This window comes from Cetorhinus maximus, chromosome 11 (assembly GCF_964194155.1).
Source record: "Cetorhinus maximus chromosome 11, sCetMax3.hap1.1, whole genome shotgun sequence".
Classification (NCBI taxonomy): Eukaryota; Metazoa; Chordata; class Chondrichthyes; order Lamniformes; family Cetorhinidae; genus Cetorhinus; species Cetorhinus maximus.
Window position 1 is genome coordinate 126,206,860 of NC_135889.1, and position 18,240 is coordinate 126,225,099.

The following is an 18,240-nucleotide window of genomic DNA, read 5'->3' on the forward strand; positions in this document are numbered from 1 at the left end:
AATGAGTGTGGAACTGTACCGCAGTGGGAGTCAGTGTGTGTGTAACTGTACCACAGTGAGAGTCAGTGTGTGTGGAACTGTACCCGAGTGAATGTCAGTGTGAGTGGAACTGTACCCCAGTGAGAGTCAGTGAGTGTGGAACTGTACCCTAGTGAAAGTCAGTGTGAATGGAACTGTACCGCAGTGAGAGTCAGTGTGTGTGGAATTGTACCCCAGTGAGAGTCAGTTTCTGTGGAAGCCTTACCCTAGTGAGAGTCAGTGTGTGTGGAACTGTACCCCAGTGAGAGTCAGTGTGTGTGGAACTGTATCCCAGTCAGAATCAGTCTGTGTTTGGGACTGTACCCCAGTGATAGTCAGTGTGTGTGGAACTGTACCCCAGTGAGAGTCAGTGAGTGTGGAATTGTACCCCATTGAGATTCAGTTTATGTGGAACCCTTACCCTAGGGAGAGTCATTGTGTGTGTAACTGTACCCCAGTGACAGTCAGTGTGTGTGGAACTGTACCCTAGCGAGAGTCAGTGTGTGTGGAACACTACCCCAGTGAGAGTCAGTGTGTGAGGAACTGTACCCCAGTGAGAGTCAGTGTGTGAGGATCTGTACCCCAGTGAGAATCAGTGTGTGTGGAACTGTCCCCTAGTGATCGTCAGTGTGTGGAACTTTACCCCAGTGGGAGTCAGTGTGTGTGGAACTGTACCCCAGTGAGAGTCAGTGTGTGTGGAACTGTTCCCCAGTGAGAGTCAATGAGTGTGGAACTGTACCCCAGTAGGAGTCAGTGTGTGTGGAACTGTACCCCAGTGAGAGTCAGTGCCTGTGAGAATCTGTCTCCTTATCTGGTTTCTGGCTGATTTTTGATTGTCAGTTCTTTTGTAATTAATGTAATGCTCCCTCTACACTGTCCCCATCAAACACTCCCAGGGCAGATACAGCCGGGGTGAGATACAGAGTAAAGCTCCCTCTACACTGTCCGCATCAAACACTCCCAGGGCAGGTACAGCACGGGGTTAGATACAGAGTAAAGCTCCCTCTACACTGTCCCCATCAAGCACTCCCAGGGCAGGTACAGCACGGGGTTAGATACAGAGTAAAACTCCCTCTACACTGTCCCCATTAAACACTCACAGGACAGGTACAGCACGGGGTTAGATACAGAGTAAGGCTCCCTCAATGCTGTCCCCATCAAACACTCCCGGGACCTGTACAGCACGGGTTAGATACAGAGTAAAGCTCCCTCGACACTGTCCCCATCAAACACTCCCTGGACAGGTACAGCTCGGGGTTAGATACAGAGTAAAGCTCCCTCTACACTGTCCCCATCAAACACTCCCAGGACAGGTACAGCACGGGGTTAGATACAGTGTTAAGCTCCCTCTACACTGTCCCCATCAAACACTCCCAAACAGGTACAGCACGGGGTTAGATACAGTGTAAAGCTCCCTCTACACTGTCCCCATCAAACACTCCCAGGGCAGGTACAGCACGGGGTTAGATACAGAGTAAAGCTCCCTCTACACTGTCCCCATCAAACAATCCTAGGACAGGTACAGCACGGGGTTAGATACAGAGTAAAGCTCCCGCTACACTGTCCCCATCCAACACTCCCAGGACAGGTACAACACGGGGTTAGATACAGAGTAAAGCTCCCTCTACCCTGTCCCCATCAAACACTCCCAGGACAGGTACAGCACGGGATTAGATACAGAGTAAATCTCCCTCTACACTGTCCCCATCAAACACTCCCAGGACAGGCACAGCACGGGGTTAGATACAGGGTAAAGCTGACACAATGCATTGTAAAATTTGAGTCATGTCTTGAATTGTGTCCAGGATCCAGGATGAGAGGTTTGTACCTGCCCATCATCACACATTAACTCGCTTTGAGAGTGAATAGCAACCTGCTTTAGTCATGTTGTGGAATGAATCCACAGACTGAATGTATGATATGATAATATTAAATGTCATTGTGATATTTTTTGTACACAATTGCATTGCCAGTGTGAGCACTGAGCAGCAAGTGATTGACAGACAAGGAGAGACAGAGTCCCAGGGATTCTGTGGATGAGCCTGAGTGAAGCTGGGTTACCGAGGGTTAGATTAGTTGATAACACGGCAGGCTTCAGCCCCTGTAATGGAACAGATTACAGTCGCAGATAGCAAGACGAGTGCAGGGTTAGAGATGGTTTGTGGGGCTCTTGTATTCCAAAGAACAAAATTGCAGATACTGAGGTGATTAAATGAGAAAGTTTGATAGTGGGCACAGTGATGGTGGTCCCCGGTGATGATGATTAACCTGTGCAAACTGGTCACGGTGATTAACCCATGGTCCTTGGTGATGGTGATTAATCCGCGTTTCCCGGTGATGGTGATTAATCCGCGTTTCCCGGTGATGGTGATTAACCCGTGTTTCCCGGTGATAGTGATTAACTCGCGTTTCCCGGTGATGGTGATTCACCCGTCTTTCCCGATTATGGTGATTCACCTGTGTTTCCCGGTGATGGTGATTGACTCATGTTTCCCAGTGATGGTGATTAACCCGTGTTTCCCAATGATGGGGATTCACCTGTGTATCCTGGTGATTGTGATTAACCCTCGTTTCACGGTGATAGTAATTAATCCATGTTCCCTGGTGATGGTGATTAACCTGTGTTTGCCGGTGATGGTGATTAGCCCGTGTATCCCGGCGATGGTGATTAGCCCGTGTTTCCCAGTGATGGTAAATTACCCGTGATTCCTGGTGATGATGATCGACTCGTGTTTCCCAGTGATGGTGATTAACCCTTGTTTCTCAGTGATGGTCCTTAGCTCATGTGTCTCTGTAATGTTGATTAACCCGTGTTTCTCGCTGATGGTGATTAGCCCAGGTTTCTTGCTGCTGGTGGTTAACCCGCGTTACCCGGCGATGGTGATTAGCCCCCGTATCCCGGCGATGGAGATTTACCTGCATTTCTCGGTGATGGTGATTAAACCGCGTTTCTCAGTGTTGGTGATTAACCCCTGTTTCTCGATACTGGTGATTAATCCGTGTTTCCCGGTGATGGTGATTAACCCCTGTTTCTCGATGCTGGTGATTAACCCCTGTTTCTCGATGCTGGTGATTAACCCGTGTTTCTCGGTGATGGTGATTCACCCGTGTTTCCCGATGATAGTGATCCACCTGTGTCTCCTGGTGATGGTAATCGACTCGTTTTTCCGAGTGATTATGATTAACCAGTTTTTCTCGGTGATGGCGATTAACCCTTGTTTCTCGGTGATGGTTATTAAGCCGCGTTTCCCGTTGATGATGATTAACCCGTGTTTCCCGGTGATAATGATTAACCTGTGTTCCCTAGTGATGGTGATTCATCCGCGTTTCCCGGTGATGGTGATTGACTCGTGTTTCCCGGTGATGGTGATTAACCCGTCTTTCCCGATTATGGTGATTCACCCGTGTTTCCTGGTGGTGGTGATTGACTTGTGCTTGCCAGTGATTGTGATTAACCCATGTTCCCCATTGTTGGTGATTAACCCATGTTTCTCGGTGATGGTGATTAACCCATGTTACTCAATGATGGTGATTCACCTGTGTTTCCCGGTGATAGTGATTAACCTGTGTTCCCTAGTGATGGTGATTCATCCGCATTTCCCGGTGATGATGATTGACTCGTTGTTTCCTGTTGATGGTGATTAAACCGTGTTTCCCGATGATGGTGGTTCTCCTGTGTCTCCTGGTGATGGTGATTGACTCGTGTTTCCCAGTGATGGTGATTAACCCGTGTTTCCCAATAATGGTGGTTCTCCTGTGTCTCCCGGTGATGGAGATTGTCTCGTTTTTCCGGGTGATGGTGATTAACCAGTGTTTCTCGGTGATGGGGATTAACCCGTGTTTTTCGGTGATGGTGATTAAGCCGCGTTTCCCGGCATTCGAGATTAGCCCCTGTATCCCGGCGATGGTGATTTACCTGCATTTCTCGGTGATGGTGATTAAGCCGCGTTTCCCATTGATGATGATTAACCCGTGTTTCCCAGTGTTAGTGATTAATCCCTGTTCCCTGGTGATGGTGATTCACCCGCATTTCCCGGTGATGGTGATTAACCCGTGATCCCCGGTGATATTGAGTAACCCGTGTTTACCGGTGATGGTGATTGACTCATGTTTCCCGGTGACGGTGATTCACCCGTGTTTCCCGGTGATGGTGATTGACTCGTGTTTGCCAGTGATTGTGATTAACCCGTGGTTCCTGATGATGGTGATTCACCTGTGTTTCCCGATGATGGTGATTCACCTGTGTCTCCTAGTGATGGTGATTGAGTCGTTTTTCCGAGTGATGGTGATTAACTAGTGTTTCTCGGTGATGATGATTAACCAGTGTTTCGCGGTGATGGTGATTAGCCCGTGTTTCCCAGTGATGGAGATTAGCCCATGTTTCCTGGTGATGGTGATTAACCAGTGTTTCCCAGTGATGCTGATTGACTCATGTTACCCAGTGATGTTGATTATCCCGTGTTTCTCGGTGATGGTGATTAACCCCTGTTTCCCGATGATAGTGATTCACCTGTGTCTCCTGACGATGTTGATTGACTTGTTTTTCCGGGTGATGGTGATTAACCTATGTTTTTCGGTGATGGTGATTCACCTGTGTTTCCCGATGATGGTGATTCACCTGTGTCTCCTAGTGATGGTGATTGAGTCGTTTTTCCGAGTGATGGTGATTAACTAGTGTTTCTCGGTGATGATGATTAACCAGTGTTTCGCGGTGATGGTGATTAGCCCGTGTTTCCCAGTGATGGAGATTAGCCCATGTTTCCTGGTGATGGTGATTAACCAGTGTTTCCCAGTGATGCTGATTGACTCATGTTACCCAGTGATGTTGATTATCCCGTGTTTCTCGGTGATGGTGATTAACCCCTGTTTCCCGATGATAGTGATTCACCTGTGTCTCCTGACGATGTTGATTGACTTGTTTTTCCGGGTGATGGTGATTAACCTATGTTTTTCGGTGATGGTGATTAACCCGCATTTCCCGTTTATGATGATTAACCCGTGTTTCCCGGTGATGGTGATTAGCCCGTGTTTCCCGGTGATGGTGAATTACCCATGATTCCCGGTAATGTTGATTGACTCGTGTTTCCCTGTGATGGTGATTAACCAGTGTTTCCCAATGATGGTGGTTCTCCTGTGTCTCCTAGTGATGGTGATTGCCTCCAGTTTCTCTGTGATGGTGATTAACCCGTGTTTCCTGGTGTTGGGGATTAACCCGCGTTTTGCGATGATGCTGATACACCTGTGTCTGCTGCTCATGGTAATTGGCTCGTTTTTCCACGTGATGGTGATTAAGCAGTGTTTTTCGGTGATGGTGGTTAACCTGTATTCCCAGGTGATGGTGATTCACCTACATTTCCCGGTGATGGTTATTAACCCATGTTCCCCAGTGATATTGATTAACCCGTTTTTCCTGGTGATGGTGATTGACTTGTGTTTCCCAGTGATGGTGATTAGCCCGTGTTTCCCAATGATGGTTATACACCCATGTATCCTGGTGATGGTGATTAACCCCTGTTCCCTAGTGATGGTGATTAACCTGCGTTTCCCACTGATTGTGATTAGCCTGTGTTTCCCGGTGATGGTAAATTACCCGTGATTCCCGGTGATGATGATCGACTCGTGTTTCCCAGTGATGGTTATTAACCTGTGTTTCTTGGTGATGGTCATTAGCCCATGTGTCTCTGTGATGTTGATTAACCCGTGTTTCTCGATGCTGGTGATTAACCCGTGTTTCCCGGTGATGGTGATTAACCCCTGTTTCTCGATGCTGGTGATTAACCGTGTTTCCTGGTGATGGTGATTGACTCGTGTTTCCCAGTGATGGTGATTAACCCGTTCTTCCCGATGATAGTGATTCACCTGTGTCTCCTGGTGATGGTAATTGACTCGTTTTTCCGAGTGATTATGATTAACCCGTGTTTCTCGGTGATGGTTATTAAGCCGCGTTTCCCGTTGATGATGATTGACTCGTGTTTCCTGGTGATGGTGATTAACCAGTGTTTCTCGGTGATGGTGATTAACCCGTTTTTCCCGATGCTGGTGATTAACCCGTGTTTCCCGGTGATGGTGATTAACCCCTGTTTCTCGATGCTGGTGATTAACCGTGTTTCCCGGTGTTGGTGATTAACCAGTGTTTCTTGGTGATGGTGATTAACCCGTTTTTCCCGATGATCATGATTCACCTGTGTCTCCTGGTGATGGTAATTGACTCGTTTTTCCGAGTGATTGTGATTAACCAGTTTTTCTCGGTGATGGGGATTAACCCTTGTTTCTCGGTAATGGTCATTAAGCCGTGTTTCCCGTTGATGATGATTAACCCGTGTTTCCCGGTGATAGTGATTAACCTGTGATCTCCAGTGATGGTGATTCACCCGCGTTTCCCGGTGATGGTGATTAACCCGTCTTTCCCGATTATGGTGATTCACCCATGTTTCCTGGTGATGGTGATTGACTCGTGTTTGCCAGTGATTGTGATTAACCCGTGTTCCTCATTGATGGTGATTAACCCGTGTTTCTCGGTGATGATGATTAACCCGTGTTACCCGATGATGGTGATTCACCTGTGTCTCTTGCTAATAGTAATTGACTGGCTTTTCCAGGTGATGGTGATTAACCAGTGTTTCTCGGTGATGGTGATTAACCCGTGTTGCTCGGTGATGGTTATTAAGCTGCGTTTCCCGTTGATGATGTTTAACCCGTGTTTCCCGGTGATAGTGATTAAACTGTGTTTCCCGGTGATGATGATTGACTCGTGTTTCCTGATGATGGTGATTAAACCATGTTTCCCGATGATGGTGGTTCTCCTGTGTCTCCCGGTGATGGTGATTGACTCGTGTTTCCTGGTGATGGTGATTAAACCGTGTTTCCCGATGATGGTGGTTCTCCTGTGTCTCCCGGTGATGGTGATTGACTCGTGTTTCCTGGTGATGGTGATTAAACCGTGTTTCCCGATGATGGTGGTTCTCCTGTGTCTCCCGGTGATGGAGATTGACTCGTGTTTACCAGTGATGGTGATTAACCAGTGTTTCTCGGTGATGGTGATTAACCCGTGTTTCCCGATGATCGTGATTCACCTGTGTCTCCTGGTGATGGTAATTGACTCATTTTTCCGAGTGATTGTGATTAACCAGTTTTTCTCGGTGATGGCGATTAACCCTTGTTTCTAGGTAATGGGCATTAAGCCGTGTTTCCCGTTGATGATGATTAACCCGTGTTTCCCGGTGATAGTGATTAACCTGTGATCCCTAGTGATGGTGATTCACCCGCGTTTCCCGGTGATGGTGATTGACTCGTGTTTGCCAGTGATTGTGATTAACCCGTGTTTCTCGGTGATGGTGATTAACCCGTGTTACCCGATGATGGTGATTCACCTGTGTCCCCTGCTAATAGTAATTGACTCGTTTTTCCGGGTGATGGTTATTAACCAGTGTTCCTGGGTGATGGGGATTAACCCGTGTTTCTCGGTGATGGTTATTAAGCCGCGTTTCCCGTTGATGATGATTAAACCGTGTTTCCCGGTGATAGTGATTCACCTGTGTTCCCTAGTGACAGTGATTAACCTGCGTTTCCCGGTAATGGTGATTCATCCGTGTTTCCTGGTGATGGTGATTAACCCCTGTTCCCCGGTGATAGTGATTAAACCGTGTTTCCCGATGATGGTGGTTCTCCTGTGTCTCCCGGTGATGGAGATTGACTCGTGTTTCCAGTGATGGTGATTAACCAGTGTTTCTCGGTGATTGTGATTAACCCGTGTTTCCCGATGATCGTGATTCACCTGTGTCTCCTGGTGATGGTAATTGACTCCTTTTTCCGAGTGATTGTGATTAACCAGTTTTTCTTGGTGATGGCGATTAACCCTTGTTTCTTGGTGATGGTCATTAAGCCGTGTTTACCGTTGATGATGATTAACCCGTGTTTCCCGGTGATAGTGATTAACCTGTGTTCCCTAGTGATGGTGATTCACCCGCGTTTCCCGGTGATGGTGATTGACTCATGTTTCCCGGTGAGGGTGATTAACCCGTCTTTCCCGATTATGGTGATTTAGCCCTGTTTCCTGATGATGGTGATTGACTTGTGTTTGCCAGTGATTGTGATTAACCTGTGTTCCCCGTTGATGATGATTAACCCGTGTTTCTCGGATGGTGATGAACCCGTGTTACCCGATGATGGTGATTCACCTGTGTCTTCTGCTAATGGTAATTGACTCGTTTTTCCGGGTAATGGGGATTAAGCCGCGTTTCCCGTTGATGATGATTAACCCATGTTTCACGGTGTTAGTGATTAATCCCTGTTCCCTGGTGATGGTGATTCACCCGCGTTTCCCAGTGATGGTGATTAACCCATGTTCCCCGGTGATATTGAGTAACCCGTGTTTACCGGTGATGGTGATTGACTCGTGTTTCCCGGTGATGGTTATTCTCCCATATTTCCCGGTGATGGTGATTCACCCGTGTCCCCTGGTGATGGCGATTGACTCGTGTTTCTCGGTGATGGTGATTAACCCATGTTTCCCAATGATCGTGATTCACCTGTGTCTCCTGGTGATGGTAATTGACTCGTTTTTCCAAGTGATTGTGATTAATAAGTTTTTCTCAGCGATGGCAATTAACCCTTGTTTCTCGGTGATGGTCATTAACGTGTTTCCCGTTGATGATGATTAACCCGTGTTTCCCGGTGTTAGTGATTAACCCCTGTTCCCTGGTGATGGTAATTCACCCGCGTTTCCCGGTGATGGTGGTTAACCCATGTTCCCCGGTGATATTGAGTAACCCGTGTTTACCGGTGATGGTGGTTGACTCGTGTTTCCCGGTGATGGTAATTGACTCGTGTTTCCCGGTGATGGTGATTCACTTGTGTTTCCCGATGATGTTGATTGACTCGCCTTTCCCAGTGATGGTGATTATCCCATGATTCTCGGTGATGGTGATTAACCCGTGTTTCCCAATGATGGTGATTCACCTGTGTCTCCTGGTGATGGTGATTGAGTCATTTTTCCGGGTGATGGTGATTAACCAGTGTTTCTCGGTGATGGTGATTAACCAGTGTTTCTCGGTGATAGTGATTAACCAGAGTTTCCCGGTGATGGTCATTAACCCGTGTTTCCCAGTGATGGTGATTAACCAGTGTTTCCCGGTGATGGTGATTATCCCATGATTCTCGGTAATGGTGATTAACCCGTGTTTCCCAATTATGGTGATTCACCTGTGTCTCCTGGTGATGGTGATTGACCAGTGTTTCTCGGTGATGGTGATTAACCAGTGTTGCCCGGTGATGGTGATTAGCCCGTGTTTCCCAGTGATGGTGATTAACCCATGTTTCCTGGTGATGGTGATTAACCAGTGTTTCCCGGTGGCAGTGATTTACCTGTGTTTCCCGATGATGTTGATTGACTCGCCTTTCCCAGTGACGGTGATTATCCCATGATTCTCGGTAATGGTGATTTACCCGTGTTTCCTAATGATGGTGATTCACCTGTGTCTCCTGGTGATAGTGATTGCGTTTTTCTCCCGAGTGATGGTGATTAACCCGTGTTTCCCAGTGATGATGATTAGGCCGTGTTTCCCGGTGATAGTAATTAGCCGGCGTTTCCCGGTGATGGTGATTTACCCCCATTTCCCGGTGATAGTGATTAACCCGTGTTTCCCGGTGATGGTGATTAACCCGTGTTTCCCGGTGATAGTGATTAACCCGCGTTTCCCGGTGATGGTGATTCATCCGCATTTCCCGGTGATGGTGATTAACCATTGTTCCCCGGTGGTACTGAGTAACCCATGTTTCCCGGTGATGGTGATTGACTCATGTTTCCCGGTAATGGTGATTAACCCTTCTTTCCCAATTATGGTGATTCACCTGTGTCTCCTGGTGATGGTGATTGACTCATGTTTCCCAGTGATGGTGATTATCCCGTGTTTCTTGGCAATGGTGATAAACCCCTGTTTCCCGATGATGGTGATTCAGCTGTGTCTCCCAGTGATGTTGATTGACTCGTTTTTCCCAGTGATGGTGATTAACCCGTGTTTCTCGGTGATGGTGATTAACCCGCATTTCCCGTTTATGACCATGTTTCCCGGTGATGGTGATAAACCCATGTTTCCCAGTGATACTGATTAACCTGTGTTCCCTACTGATGGTGATTCACCCGCCTTTCCCGGTGATGGTGATTGACTCATGTTTCCCGGTGAGGGTGATTAACCCGTCTTTCCCGGTTATGGTGATTTAGCCCTGTTTCCTGGTGATGGTGATTGACTCGTGTTTGCCAGTGATTGTGATTAACCCGTGTTCCCTGTTGATGGAGATTAACCCGTGTTTCTCGGTGATGGTGATTAACCCGTGTTACCCGATGATGGTGATTCACCTGTGTCTCCTGGTGATGGTAATTGACTCGTTTTTCCGGGTGATGGTGATTAACCAGTGTTTCTTGGTGATGGGGATTAACCCGTGTTTCCCGTTGATGATGATTAACCCGTGTTTCCCGGTGTTAGTGATTAACCCCTGTTCCCTGGTGATGGTGATTAACCTGCATTTCCCGGTGATGGTGATTCACCTGTGTTTCCCGGTGATGGTGATTCACCCGCGTTTCCCGGTGATGGTGATTAACCCGTGTTCCCCGGTGATATTGATTAACCCTTTTTTCCTGGTAATGGTGATTTATTTGTGTTTTCCGATGATGGTGATTAACCTGTGTTTCCCGATGATTGTGATTCGCCTGTGTATCCTGGTGATGGTGTTTAACTCATGTTTCCCGGTGATAGTTATTAACCCATGTTCCCTGGTGATGGTGATTAACCTGCGTTTGCCTGTGATGGTGATTAGCCCGTGTATCCCGGCGATGGTGATTAGCCCATGTTCCCAGCGATGGTGATTAGCACATGTTTCCCGGTGTTGGTAAATTACTCATGATTCCCGGTGATGATGATCGACTCGTGTTTCCCAGTGATGGTGATTAACCCATGTTTCTCGCTGATGGTGATTACCCCATGATTCTCGGTGAAAGTGATTAACCCGTGTTTCCCAATGATGGTGATTCACCTGTGTCTCCTGGTGCTGGCGATTGTGTCGTTTTTCCGAGTGATTGTGATTAACCAGTGTTTCTCGGTGATGGTGATTAACCAGAGTTTCTCGGTGATGGTGATTAACCAGAGTTTCCCGGTGATGGTCATTAGCCCGTGTTTCCCGGTGATGGTCATTAGCCCGTGTTTCCCGGTGATGGTGATTGACTAGTGTTTCCCGGTGATGGTGATTATCCCATGATTCTCGGTAATGGTGATTAACCCGTGTTTCCCAATGATGGTGATTCACCTGTGTCTCCTGGTGATGGTGATTGAGTCGTTTTTCCGAGTGATGGTGATTGACCAGTGTTTCTCGGTGATGGTGATTAACGCGTGATCCCCGGTGATATTGAGTAACCCGTGTTTACCGGTGATGGTGATTGACTCATGTTTCCCGGTGATGGTGATTCACCCGTGTTTCCCGGTGATGGTGATTGACTCGTGTTTGCCAGTGATTGTGATTAACCCATGGTTCCCGATGATGGTGATTCACCTGTGTTTCCTGATGATGTTGATTGACTCGCCTTTCCCAGTGATGGTGATTATCCCATGATTCTCGGTAATGGTGATTTACCCGTGTTTCCTAATGATGGTGATTCACATGTGTCTCCTGGTGATAGTGATTGTGTTTTTCTTACGAGTGATGGTGATTAACTAGTCTTTCTCGGTGATGGTGATTAACCAGTGTTTCCCGGTGATGGTGATTAGCCCGTGTTTCCCAGTGATGGTGATTAGCCCATGTTTCCCAGTATTGGTGATTAGCCCATGTTTCCCAGTGATGATGATTAGCCCATGTTTCCCGGTGATAGTGATTAACCGGCGTTTCCCGGTGATGGTGATTCACCCCCATTTCCCGGTGATAGTGATTAACCTGTGTTTTCCGGTGATAGTGATTAACCCGCGTTTCCTGGTGATGGTGATTCATCCGCGTTTCCCGGTGACGGTGATTAACAATTGTTCCCCGGTGATAGTGAGTAACCCATGTTTCCCGGTGATGGTGATTGACCCGTGTTTCCCTGTAATGGTGATTAACCCTTCTTTCCCAATTATGGTGATTCACCCGTGTTTCCGGCGATCGTGATTCACCTGTGTCTCCTGGTGATGGTGATTGATTCATGTTTCCCAGTGATGGTGATTATCCCGTGTTTCTTAGCAATGGTAATAAACCCCTGTTTACCGATGATGGTGATTCACCTGTGTATCCTGGTGATGGTGTTTAACTCATGTTTCCCGGTGATAGTAATTAACCCATGTTCCCTGGTGATGGTGATTAACCTGCGTTTCTCGGTGATGGTGATTAGCCCGTGTATCCCAGCGATGGTGATTAGCCCGTGTTTCCGGGTGATGGTAAATTGCCCATGATTCCCGGTGATGATGATCGACTCGTGTTTCCCAGTGATGGTGATTAACCCTTGTTTCTCAGCGATGGTCATTAGCCCATGTGTCTCTGTAATGTTGATTAACCCATGTTTCTGTCTGATGGTGATTAGTCCAGGTTTCTCGCTGTTGGTGGTTAACCCACGTTTCCCGGTGATGGTGATTAGCCCCTGTATCCCGGCGATGGTGATTTACCCATGTTTCTTGGTGATCGTGATTAAACCGCATTTCTCGGTGTTGGTGATTAACCCCTGTTTCTCGATACTGGTGATTAATCCATGTTTCCCGGTGATGGTGATTAACCTGTGTTTCCCGGTGTTGGTGATTAACCCGCGATTCTCGGTAATGGTGATTAACCCGTTTTTCCCGATGATAGTGATTCACCTGTGTCTCCAGGTGATGGTAATTGACTCGTTTTTCCCGGTGATGGTGATTAACCAGTGTTTCTCAGTGATGGGGATTAACCCGTGTTTTTCGGTGATGGTGATTAAGCTGCGTTTCCCGGTGTTAATGATTAACCCCTGTGCCCTGGTGATGGTGATTAACCTGCATTTCCAGGTGATGGTGATTCACCTGTGTTTCCCAGTGATGGTGATTAACCCTTGTTACCCAGTGATAGTGAGTAACCCGCGTTTCCGGTTGATGGTGATTCACCCGCGTTTCCCGGTGATGATGATTAACCCGTGTTCCCCGGTGATATTGAGTAACCCGTGTTTACCGGTGATGGTGATTAACCCATATTTCCCGGTGATGGTGATTAACCCTTGTTACCCGGTGATAGTGAGTAACCCGCGTTTCCTTTTGATGTTGATTCACCCGCGTTTCCTGGTGATGGTGATTAACTTGTGTTCCCCGGTGATATTGAGTAACCCGTGTTTACCGGTGATGGTGATTGACTCGTGTTTCCCGGTGATGGTGATTCACCCGTGTTTCCCGGTGATTAACCCGTCTTTCCAGGTGATGGTGATTGACTCGTGTTTCCCGGTGATGGTGATTAACCCGAATTGCCTGGTGATGGTGATTGACTCGTGTTTCCCGGTGATGGAGATTAACCCTTCTTTCCCAATTATGGTGATTCACCCGTGTTTCCCGGTGATCGTGATTCACCTTTGTCTCCTGGTGATGGTGATTGACTCTTGTTTCCCAGTGATGGTGATTATCCCGTGTTTCTTGGAAATTGTGATAAACCCCTGTTTCCCGATGATGGTGATTCACCTGTGTCTCCCAGTGATGTTGATTGACTTGTTTTTCTGAGTGATGGTGATTAACCCGTGTTTTTCGTTTATGATGATTAACCCGTGTTTCCCGTTTATGATGATTAGCCCATGTTTCCCAGTGATAGTGATTAACCTGTGTTCCCTAGTGATGGTTATTCACCTGCGTTTCCCGGTGATGGTGATTGACTCATGTTTCCCGGTGAAGGAGATTAACCCGTCTTTCCCGATTATGGTGATTTAGCCCTGTTTCCTGGTCATGGTGATTGACTCGTGTTTGCCAGTGATTGTGATTAACCCGTGTTCCCCGTTGATGGTGATTAACCCGTGTTTCTCGCATGGTGATTAACCCGTGTTACCCGATGATGGTGATTCACCTGTGTCTCCTGGTGATGGTAATTGACTCGTTTTTCCGGGTAATGGTGATTAACCAGTGTTTCTCAGTGATGGGGATTAACCTGTGTTTTTCGGCGATGGTGATTAAGCTGCGTTTCCCGTTGATGATGATTAACCCGTGTTTCCCGGTGTTAGTGATTAACCCCTGTTCCCTGGTGATGGTAATTAACCTGCATTTCCTGGTGATGGTAATTCACCTGTTTATCCCGGTGATGGTGATTAACCCATGTTCCCTGGTGATATTGATGAACCCTTTTTTCCTGGTGATGGTGATTTATTCGTGTTTTCCGATGATGGTGATTAACCTGTGTTTCCCGATGATGGTGATTCGCCTGTGTATCCTGGTGATGGTGTTTAACTCATGTTTCCCGGTGATAGTTATTAACCCATGTTCCCTGGTGATGGTGATTAACCTGCGTTTGCCTGTGATGGTGATTAGCCCATGTATCCCAGCGATGGGGATTAGCCCGTGTTTCCCGGTGATGGTAAATTACCCATGATTCCCGGTGATGATGATCGACTCGTGTTTCCCAGTGATGGTGATTAACTCTTGTTTCTCGGTGATGGTCATTAGCCCTTGTGTCTCTGTAATGTTGATTAACCCATGCTTCTCGCTGTTGGTGGTTAACCCGCGTTTCTCGGCGATGGTGATTTACCCATGTTTTTCGGTGATCGTGATTAAACCGTGTTTTACGGTGTTGGTGATTAACCCCTGTTTCTCGATACTGGTGATTAATCCGTGTTTCCCGGTGATGATTAACCCGTGTTTCTCGATGCTGGTGATTAACCCGTGTTCCCTAGTGATGGTTATTAACCGTGTTTCCCGGTGTTGGTGATTAACCTGTGCTTCTTGGTGATAGTGATTAACCCGTTTTTCTCAATGATAGTGATTCACCTGTGTGTCCTGGTGATGGTAATTGATTCGTTTTTCCGGGTGCTGGTGATTAACCAGTGTTTCTCGGTGATGAGGATTAACCCGTGTTTTTCGGTGATGGTGATTAAGCCGCGTTTCCCGTTGATGATGATTAACCAGTGTTTCCCGGTGTTAGTGATTAACCCCTGTGCGCTGGTGATGGTGATTAACCTGCATTTCACGGTGATGGTGATTCACCCGTGTTTCCCGGTGATGGTGATTAACCCTTGTTACCCGGTGATAGTGAGTAACCCGCGTTTCCTGTTGATGGTGATTCACCCGCGTTTCCCGGTGATGGTGGTTAACCCGTGTTTACCGGTGATGGTGATTGACTCGTGTTTCCCAGTGATGGTGATTAACCCGTGTTCCCCGGTGATATTGAGTAACCCGTGTTTACCGGTGATGGTGATTGACTCGTGTTTCCCGGTGATGGTGATTAACCCGTCTTTCCCGGTGATTAACTCTTGTTACCCAATGATAGTGAGTAACCCGCGTTTCCTGTTGATGGTGATTCACCCGCGTTTCCCGGTGATGGTGATTAACCAGTGTTCCCCGGTGATATTGAGTAACCCGTGTTTACCGGTGATGGTGATTAACCAGTGTTTCTCGGTGATGGGGATTAACCCATGTTTTTCGGTGAAGGTGATTAAGCCGCGTTTCCCATTGATGATTATTAACCCGTGTTTCCCGGTGTTAGTGTTTAACCCATGTGCCCTGGTGATGGTATTTAACCTGCATCTCCTGGTGATGGTGATTCACCTGTGTTTCCCAGTGATGGTGATTAACCCGTGTTACCCAGTGATAGTGAGTAACCCGCGTTTCCTGTTGATGGTGATTCACCCACGTTTCCCGGTGATGGTGATTAACCCGTGTTCCCTGGTGATATTGAGTAACCCGTGTTTACTGGTGATGGTGATTAACCCGTGTTTCCCGGTGATGGTGATTAACCCGTCTTTCCCGGTGATGGTGATTAACTCGTGTTTCACGGTGATGGTGATTAACCTGTGTTTCCCGGTGATGGTGATTGACTCGTGTTTCCCGGTGATGGTGATTAACCCGTGTTTCACGGTGATGGTGATTAACCCGTGTTTTCCAGTGATGGTGATTGACTTGTGTTTCCTGGTGATGGTAATTAGCCCCTGGTTGCCTGGTGATGGTGATTAGCCCGTGTTTCCCAGTGATGGTGAATAGCCTGTGTTTCCCGGTGATGGTGAATAGCCTGTGTTTCCCGGTGATGGTGATTGACTCGGGTTTTCCGGTGATGGTGATTAACCCATGTTTCCCGATGATGGTGATTCACCTGTGTCTCCTGGTGTTGGTGGTTGAGTCATTTTTCCGAGTGATGGTGATTAACCAGTGTTTCTCGGTGCTGGTGATTGACTCGTGTTTCCGAGTGATGGTGATTAACCAGTGTTTCTTGGTGATGGTGATTAACCAGTGTTTCTCGGTGATGGTGATTGACTCGTGTTTCCCGGTGATGGTGATTCACCTGTGTCTCCTGGTGATTTTTATTGACTCGTGTTTCCCGGTGGTGGTGATTAGCCCGTGTTTCCAGTTGATGGTGAATAGTCCGTGTTTCCCAGTGAAGGTGACTAACCAGTGTTTCTCGGTGATGGGGATTAACCCGTGTTTTTCGGTGATGGTGATTAAGCCGCGTTTCCCGTTGATGATGATTAACCCGTGTTTCCCAGTGATGGTGATTAGCCCCTGTATCCCGGTGGTGGTGATTAACCCATGTTCCCGGTGATATTGATTAATCCTTTTTTCCTGGTGATGGTGATTTATTCGTGTTTTCCGATGTGGTGATAAACCTGTGTTTCCCGATGATGGTGATTCACCTGTGTATCCTGGTGATGGTGTTTAACTCATGTTTCCCGGTGATAGTAATTAACCCATGTTCCCTGGTGATGGTGATTAACCTGCATTTGCCTGTGATGGTGATTAGCCCGTGTATCCCGGCGATGGTGATTAGCCCGTTTATCCCAGCGATGGGGATTAGCCCGTGTTTCCCGGTGATGGTAAATTACCCATGATTCCCGGTGATGATGATCGACTCGTGTTTCCCAGTGATGGTGATTAACCCTTGTTTCTCAGCGATGGTCATTAGCCCATGTGTCTCTGTAATGTTGATTAACCCGTGTTTCTCGCTGATGGTGATTAGCCCATGTTTCTCGCTGTTGGTGGTTAACCCGCGTTTCCCGGCGATGGTGATTAGCCCCTGTATCCCGGCGATGGTGATTACACTGCGTTTCTCGGGGTTGGTGATTAACCCCTGTTTCTCGATACTGGTGATTAATCCGTGTTTCCAATTGATGGTGATTCACCTGTGTCTCCTGGTGATGGTAATTGACTCGTTTTTCCGAGTGATTGTGATTAACTGGTTTTTCTCGGTGATGGCGATTAACCCTTGTTTCTCGGTGATGGTTATTAAGCCGTGTTTCCCGTTGATGATGATTGACCCGTGTTTCCCGGTGATAGTGATTAACCTGTGTTCCCTAGTGATGGTGATTCACACGCGTTTCCCGGTGATGGTGATTGACTCGTGTTTGCCAGCGATTGTGATTAACCCATGTTCCCCGTTGCTGGTGATTAATCCATGTTACCCGATGATGGTGATTCACCTGTGTCTCCTGATGATGGTAATTGACTCGTTTTTCCGGGTGATGGTGATTAACCAGTGTTTCTCGGTGATGGGGATTAACCCGTGTTTATCGGTGATGGTGATTAAGCCGCGTTTCCCGTTGACGATGATTAACCCGTGTTTCCCGGTGTTAGTGATTAACCCCTGTTCCCTGGTGATGGTGATTCTCCTGCATTTCCCGGTGATGGTGATTCACCTGTGTTGCCCGGTGATGGTGATTCACCTGCGTTTCCCGGTGATGGTGATTAACCTGTGTTCCCTGGTGATATTGAGTAACCCGTGTTTACCAGTGATGGTGATTGACCCATGATTCTCGGTAATGGTGATTAACACGTGTTTCCCGATGATTGTGATTCACCTGTGTCTCCTGGTGATGGTGATTGAGTCGTTTTTCCGCGTGGTGGTGATTAACTAGTGTTTCTCGGTGATTTGTGATTAACCAGTGTTTCCCGGTGATGGTGATTGACTCGTGTTTCCCGGTGATGGTGATTAGTCCGTGTTTCCCGGTGATGGTGATTAGTCCGTGTTTCCCGGTGATGGTGATTCACCTGTGTCTCCTGGTGATTTTTATTGACTCATGTTTCCCAGTGATGGTGATTAACCCCTGGTTTCCCGGTGATGGTGATTAGCCTG